This window comes from Chrysochloris asiatica, unplaced genomic scaffold, assembly GCF_000296735.1.
Source record: "Chrysochloris asiatica unplaced genomic scaffold, ChrAsi1.0 scaffold00170, whole genome shotgun sequence".
NCBI classification, from domain to species: Eukaryota; Metazoa; Chordata; class Mammalia; order Afrosoricida; family Chrysochloridae; genus Chrysochloris; species Chrysochloris asiatica.
This window is the reverse complement of record NW_006408688.1, coordinates 5,113,912-5,122,304: the sequence shown is the minus strand read 5'-3', so window position 1 is coordinate 5,122,304 and position 8,393 is coordinate 5,113,912. Positions and strand designations below refer to the sequence as shown.

At 34.7% G+C, this 8,393-nt stretch overlaps 1 pseudogene; it reads left to right on the top strand.

Annotated features, from left to right (window-relative positions):
- LOC102812965 overlaps window positions 1-5,822 on the top strand; it is a 38,575-nt pseudogene extending 32,753 nt beyond the window's left edge.
- The last annotated feature ends 2,571 nt before the right edge of the window (window positions 5,823-8,393 follow it).

The window sequence follows — 8,393 nt, the reverse complement described above, 5'->3', positions numbered from 1 at the left end:
CTGATTCTGATTTATAGCAACTCTGTAGTTACCACATAGAACAGAGTAGAATTTTCCCATAGGGTCCAATGCTGTAATCTATGGAAGCTGACTGCCGCATCTTTCTCCCATGTAGAAGCTGGTGGGTTTGAACCATTGAGATTTTAGTTAGCTGCCAAGAATTTAGCCACTACACCACAACAAACCAAGCAAAACTAAAAACCAAACTCATTGTTGTCAAGTTGATTCTGACTCATAGCAACCCTATAAAACAGAATAGGATTAACTAATTAATTATAAGCAAGTAAAGACTGTCTCACTATCATTATTTAACTTACTATAGAATTATTTGGAAAAAATCCAATGATGTAGAAATATTTGAAAAAATATAATTCCTTCTTCAGGAATTCATAAGATTTATTTGGAGCTAGCAACAGCAATACAAGCTTTGTTTATTCAGGTTACTTACTATATCACTGACTCCTGGTGTGGCCCTGTAGGATTAGTCCTGGACTGCGACCCACCAGCTGCTCCTCAGAAACCCTACACAGGGTCGCTATGAGTCTGAACTGACTCGACAGCATTTAACAACAACAGCTACAACAACTATATCTCTAGGGTATTCAAATCAATACCAGTCTTATCCTTTTAAGACAATCATTTTTAGTACTAGTTGTGCTTTTGTTGTAAAGCATACCTGTGTCTTTATATATGGAAGGTACTATGATTTGTCCATTTGTATGCCACCATGTATTCTGTAGAAAATGTTTTAATGGAAAATACTTACAATTTCTGCTTCAATTACAATCTCTTTTCATTTATTTCTATCACTTCTTTCTTTTTTTAAACTTACTTCCTGCTTTAACAACTTATGTATAAACCGTTAATGTTATATTTATTTTTACCAATTAGTCATCTCCAATATTTGGTAAAAAGCATATGTTTTTAAGTCATACATGGAATGCTAGGTTATTCTTCTGACTTGGCAATGCATAGTTGTTTAGTGTTGTTGTTGTTGGTAGGTGCTGTAGAGTTGGTTCTGACTCATAGTGACCATGTATAGGATTTCTGAGACTGTAAATCTTTACAGGAGCAGAATGCCTTATCTTTTTTTTTTTTCATGGAGAAGCAAGTGGCTTATCCTGTGCTCAGATTTCATTCCATCATGTATAAAATGGAAATAGCAATATGTCTTTCTTTAGCTGTGGTGAAGATCACTATTTTTAAATTATAAGTTTCAAGTTGATATATAGTAGGTAACCAAGAAACATTACTTCTCCAATTTAATCTTACATGAAGGTAATAGGACAGTAAACAGCATATATTCTTTGGGTAGAATTAACAAAGTATAGAACAAGGAATAAAAGTCATTTTTAGTTTATCTAAATATTTTCTGTTTCTGAACATCTTGTTGTTAAGTGTCATTGAGTCAATTTCCACTCAAAGCAACCCAGTATACATTTTCCAAGAAGTGGCTGGTGAGTTTGAACCACCTTCCTTATGCAGCCCTGTACTTAACCTACAGCACCACATGAAGGAATCTGCTGAACATTTTAATATTTTTTATATAAATTCACCTTTTCATATGGAATATTTTTGTTTTTCTAGACAAAAGAAAACCTTGCCACATCTCCAAGTGCAAATCTGCTCGTAATAAATTCTTTAGGCTTTTGTTTTCTAAAAATTTATTTGTTTCAACTTCATTTCTTAGGAATATTTTGAATGGATATAAATTTTTTATTTGACTTTCTTTACTTTTATACTTTTTCAAACATTCTGTTTTCTTCTGCTTTGCATTATTTCTGATAAGAAGTTCATAGACATTGAATACTTATTCCTCTGAATCTAAAAAATTTAACCATTATTTCTTCGAGTATTTTTGCCCTGTGTCCTCCTAATCCTTTATAATTCCAATATCGTGCATTTTCTGTTGTATGATATTACCCTATATGTAACTTTGGTTCTGCTTTTTCTTCTTCTTCTTCTTTATCGTGTGGATAATATATATTTTCATTCCTGCAGTGTCTAATCTGATACTAAACCCATCTGGTAAGTAATTTTAGCTACAATATTTTTATTTTCTAGAAATTCTATTTGGTTATTGCTATTTTATAAATATATTTTATTGCCCATTACATTTTTATTTCTCTTTAAATTCTTATAGTATGTTTATAATAGCTTCTAAAAATCTTTTTTTTCTGCTATTTCCATCATCTTGGTCATATCTGTTTCTATTGGTAGAGTTTTCTCCTGGTTATTGTTCATAGTTTCCTGTTTTCAGACATTTCAAAAGGTAAAATTTTAATGTCTGGAGTTGTAGTTTATAGCTAAACATTTTTTTAGTCTTTCTAGCTTTGTTTTATTTATAATTCAGGTTACATGTAGGTAAACTTGATTTTTTTTAGTAAGTTATTAGACTATACGTAGAATAGCTTTTACTCCATACATGCATTTCAAAGCCTAGACTTTCTGGTATCTCCAATTAATACTGGATGTTTAATATGGTTTCAATGCGGCGTGCTGGAATTTGAGTATTTCTCAGTCCTGTGAGAACTTGGGGAATTCTTCAGTTTATAGCCTATTGGTAATTCTTAGTTGAACTTTGATGAGTTTTACCTTGGATATGTACAATTTAGAGCTCTGTTGACGACTCAAGAAAATCACTACTAAATTTCTGATGTTTTCTCTTTGTGCATTCCCTTTTGTCTCTCACTGTATGCCACATAATATCTAATTTAACCTCCTTTAACTGCAATTTGTCTCTCAAATTAAGTGATACAATCATACGCTGTTTGGATTCCCGTTGTCTACATCATAGTCTGGAATGCGGCTCTAGACATAAAGACATGAGCACCGCCACTTGATTTGTTTCTTCTTCTCTCAGGGTCTACAGGCCTAACCTACATTTTTTCCCTCAATGTCTGGAAACTGTTGTTTCATCTATTTCTCCAGTTTTCTTTTGCTACTGACAAGCACACAATTTCCTCATCATGGAGAGAAAACAAAATCTGTAATATTTATTTATTTATTTTTACATTTGCAATATCTTTGTCTTCATATGAGTCATGTCTATTGAAATACACATGTTAATTCTCATTTCTTGATCGTAAATTCCTAAAAAATAGAAAACATATACTAAAGCTCTGTTGCAATGATGTAATCTATGATTTGGGTTTATAAAAACAAAGCTAGAAGGGAATTTTTTCTCTTTGTTTATTTTTTGTCCTTTCTTTTTTAAGCAGATGAGACTCAAAGTCATATAATCGTTTGGATATCCATGTATTTCAAAATCAACTAATAATTTGCTCAGCAAAGATATCCATCAGAAAATGACTGTACCCACTGAACTTGATTCAAATCCACCAAATTGTTCCTCAGAAATACTTTACAGGGTCACTGTAAGTCAGAACGGACTTGATAACACACAAAGGTAACAACAGCTAGGCGTATAATGCATGTCACAAACTTATTCCACTTATGGGAAAGTTGTTATTCTAGAAGCAAGAGTGGAAAAATGGAGTATGGTTCATTGATTTGTTATTGTTGCTGTTAGGTGCTTGATCCTGAGCTAACTTTACAATTGCTGTTAAACTTGACCCCGTTGCTGCTACCACTGTGCAAATCCATCTTATTTGAGGTCTACCTCTTTTTTGCTGACCCTCAACTTTACCAAGTATGATGCCCTTCTACAGGGACTGGTTCCTTCTGATAATATGTCCCAAATATGAGAGACAAAGTCTCACCATCCTGCTTCATGACACAGGTTTGGTTGTTCTTCTGGCAGTCTGTGATACTTTTAATATTCTTTTACAACACTGTAATTCCACTATATCAATTCTTCTATGGTATTCTTTAATCATTTCCAACTTTCATAGCATATGAGGCTATTGAAAATATCATGACTTGCGTAAGGCACACCTTGTTTCTCAAACTGACTTCTTTGCTCTTGAACATTTTAAAGAAGTCTTCTTCTGCCTAATGCAATACATCATTTGACTTTTTGACTGCTGCTTGCATGAGTGTTGATAATGGATCTAAGCAAAATGAAGTCTTTGATCACTTCTATCTTTGCTCCACTTACAATGATGTTATTTTATTGGCCCAGTGGTGAGGATTTTTGTTTTCTTTGCAGTGAGATGCAATCCAAAAGGAAGGCTGTGGTCTTTGATCTTAATCAGTATGTATTTAAGTCCTCTTTGCCTTCAGCAAGCAAGGTTGCATCATCTGCATATCTCAGGTTGTTAATGAGTCTTTCTCCAATCCTGATGCCATGTTCTTCTTCATATAATCCAGTTTCTCATATTATTTGCTCAGCATACAGTTTGAATATATATAGAGAAAGAATACAACCCTAGCACACATACTTCTGGTTTTAAAACATTTAATGTCTCTTTGTTCTGTTAAAATAACTGCCTCTTAGATTATGTACAGATTCCTTATGAGCATAAGTAAGTGCTCTTCACAATGCTATCCATAGCATGAAAACTTTTACATGGTTAATAAAGCACAGGTAAGCAACTTTCTGTTATTCTCTGCTTTCAGCCAAGATCTATTTGGCATGAGCAGTAAGATTCCTCATTCCACATCCTCATCTGAATCTGCCTTGAAACTGTGGTAGTTCTGTGACATTTAAAAATTATATTTTACAAAATTTTACTTGTATGTGATATTAATGATATTATGCAAAAATTTCTGCATTCTGTTGGGTCACCTCTCTTTGAAATGTGTACAAATATGAATCTCTTCCAATCACTTGGCCAGGTAGCTGTGTTCCAAATATATAGGCATAGATGAGTGAGTGCCTCCAGTGCTGCATCAGTTTGTTAAAATATTTCAATTTGTATTCCATCAATTCCCAGAACCTTGTTCTTTGGCAGTGCCCTCAGTGCACATTGGACTTCTTCCTTCAGTACCATTGGCTCTTGATCAGATGCTCCCTCTTTGTTCTATGTGTGTATGAATTAGAGTTGACATGATGACAATAGGTTTAGTTTGGGTCGGAGTTAACTTCAGATTTTAAAGATTGCTTGTTTGATTGAAATAAACTTTTGTGTCTGGTATAAGATAGTTAACAAAATGTTGTTGAAGACGTTCTTCTCAGCGTCACCGCCATCTCTGGCTTCAACAGGGCTTGAATGGAACCCAGTGCTTGCCAGCCTTCCCCATAGCCAGCTGCTCCTCATCAGCCCTCCATCAGCTCTAGCCAGCAGCACCCTTTGGATTCCCAAAGGTCCCTGCCACTGCTCCAACACCGTGCCACTGCACCTCTCCTCCACGACCTGCTAGATGACCATGTTCCCCTTGCAGATGCGCCAACCAGAACTCAGAGACTGCCATCAACCGCCAGATCAACCTAGATAGAGCTCTATGCCTCCTACGTCTACCTGTCCATGTGTTACTACTTGGATCGAGATGATCTTTGAAGAATTTTGTCAAATATTTTCTGCACCAATCTCACAAGGAGAGGGAACATGCTGAGAAATTGATGATGATGATGCTGAATCAATAAGGTGGTGAAATCTTCCTTAAGTATACCAAGAAAACAGATCAGGATGACTGGAAGAGTGGTTTGAATGCAATGGAATGTGCACTGCACATGAAACAAATGAAAACAAAAAAGCCACGAATCATTCATTACCAGAACTGCACAAACTGGCCACTGACAAGAACACTGCCGTTTGTGTGACTTCATTCAAACCCATTACCTGAATGAGCCCATGAAATCCATCAAAGAATTGGGCAACTCTGTAACCAACATGCACAAGGTAGGGGCCCTGGATTCTGGCCTGTTGGAGTATCTCTTTGACAAGCATGCCCTGGGAGACAGCAATGGAGAAAGCTGAACTTTAGTCTGACGTCCCCATGGTCACAGGCATGATTTCCTGTGTCACCAAGGCAGCCATATGCATGTTGGGTTTACCTTTGCCTTTTCTATAAAATGTACCAAAACATCCACTTAAGTTCTTTCATTTGTACCATTCCTTTAGATAAAGTAATTTGATACCCTCCTAAAATAAAAATAAATATAAATGTTAAAGTTTGCTTATAGAAGCCATTCTCTAACAGTAAGCTCACTGCCACTGAGTCAATTCTGACTCATAGCAACCCTGTATAAGACTTCTAAGTTGCAAACCTTTACAGGAGCAGAAATCCTTACCCTGCAAAGGGTCTGGGGGCTTTGAAAGACCATCCTTTGTTTAACAAGCCAGAGCTTACTCTGCAGCATCACTTGAGCTCCTATTCTGCAGCAACAGCTAAGGAAAAAATAAATCCATTGTTTTGGTAGCCACGTTGGTTGTTTCAAATATTTACATATATTTCTTAGAAAGGATAGAAAAATTGCTAGAGTCCTTTATAGTACATACATTTATAGTAGTTAATTACAAAGGTGAAAAAAATTGTGGTAAGTTTTTTAAATGGTGAATAGAAAATATTTTGGCATCTTTTGGTGTTGTTACACCTTGTACAACCAAATTATAAAGACTTACAACCAAACTGTAATAAAGTTTTAAGTGAGGTCATATGCTTTACAAAAACATTTTTCTAAGAGTGGGAGTATAATCTATTGGTTAAATATATAGCTGTCAAACTGTCTAATTTCAACCCTAACTCCTTCAGAAAAGGTTTATTTTTTTCCATCTTTCAAATAAAATTATTTAGTGATCTTTATTTCTACTTGAATAAAATATTTGTAAAATGTCTATTGTTTGTCCTAAGCAATTACCAGAGAAAAATTGTTTTAAATTAGTGAGTGAAGAGAAATACATTGCTGTTCTAAATAATGATAGACCTTTCCTTCTTGCTTTCTTACATAACAGAATCTAGGCAAGGCAGAAAATTTTTATTTACAATCAAAAGATTATTGAATCAGTACTCAATATAAGACACAAAGAATGACATTAGTGTTACATCTCCTTGGGATGAGATTTTGTGAAATAAAAATACTACCTAATTGTTGTTGTTGTTGTTAAGTGCCGTCGAGTCGGTTCCGACCCATAGTGACCCTGTACAGGGTTTCTGAGGGTGTAAATCTTTATGGGAGTAGAAAGCCTTATCTTTCTCCCGCGGAGTGGCTGGTAGTTTCGAATCGCTGACTTTAAGGTCCGCAGCCCGATTCGTAAACCGCTACGCTACCAGAGCTTGTTAGAGAAAAAAGCACTTACAAAATAACACACTTTTCTATTAATAGTGACACTGTTGAGTCTGTTGAAAAATAAAACAAAGCATTCATAAAAAGTCTAATTTATTATTTGATGGTTGGCAATTTGCTCTTGGAGGAATTTTTTTCCCTTCCTATTATGTAACTAAAACGTTTTTATTTTTTGCAAGAATATTCGGAAAGTGGGCTTGAGTTAAGAGCCATTGGCACAGTCATAATTTATAAAGCATCTGTCAGGTTTTATGTCTATGGCCTGGATCTGTCATGAAATGAGTGCATGACAAAACCTGACCACTTCTGACATATCAGCATACATTTTAAGTAAATAAACTTACTTAGTTTTCTCTGAATAGGTACCAAATTATACATTAATAATATGAAAGGATTTGGATTATAAGAAGTAGGACTGGGCAAAAAGATCTGGATCATGATTCAAGAATACTTAAAATTTGTCCTAGAATAAGGTCCCTTTAAAAGTTATAAATCTTTTCATAAATATGCTCACTCCTTGCTTATCTATCTGGTTAATTTCCAAAGACCAGGTTGCTATGCAGAAATCAGTGTTACATAAAAATGGAGGATGACTACAGATTCATAGCACTTTATTGCACTTCACATTATTATGCTTGAAGATGTTATGGATTTGTTTTTACAAATTGAATGTTTATGGAAATACTATTAAATAAGCCTATCAACAACATTTTTCTAATAGCATGTGCTTGTTTTGTGTCTCTGTGTTCCATTTTGGTAATTTTCACATTACAAACTTTTCACACTGATACTGAATGCTTAATAGACTAAAGTATAGTGTAAACATAACTTTTATATGCATCAGGGAAACAAAACAAAAATCATATGACTCACTTTATTGCTTTATTTGTTTTATTGTGATGGTCTGACACTGACCCCTCAATATTTCTGGTATGTCTGTACATCATGCTATAGCTGCCAAATTGTGTTATTGCATAATAGCCAATTTCCTGGAATCAAGGTACAGATAAGTTGACACATACGTTATATGTCACAGACAACTTTACTCTCACTTTTCACATCAGTATTTGTTACCTCCAGATGTACATCAGAAATGTGCAAAATAGTTGGACAGTAGAATTTTTACTGTAGTCACAAAAACAAAGTGTTGGATAACAAGATAATCGATAAGGAAAGAGTAGGTATACACACTGCATTTACCTTCTATTTTCTTGATCAGGTTGTAATTCAACCTAGAGTCTTTTGATGTTGTTGTCAAGTGCTG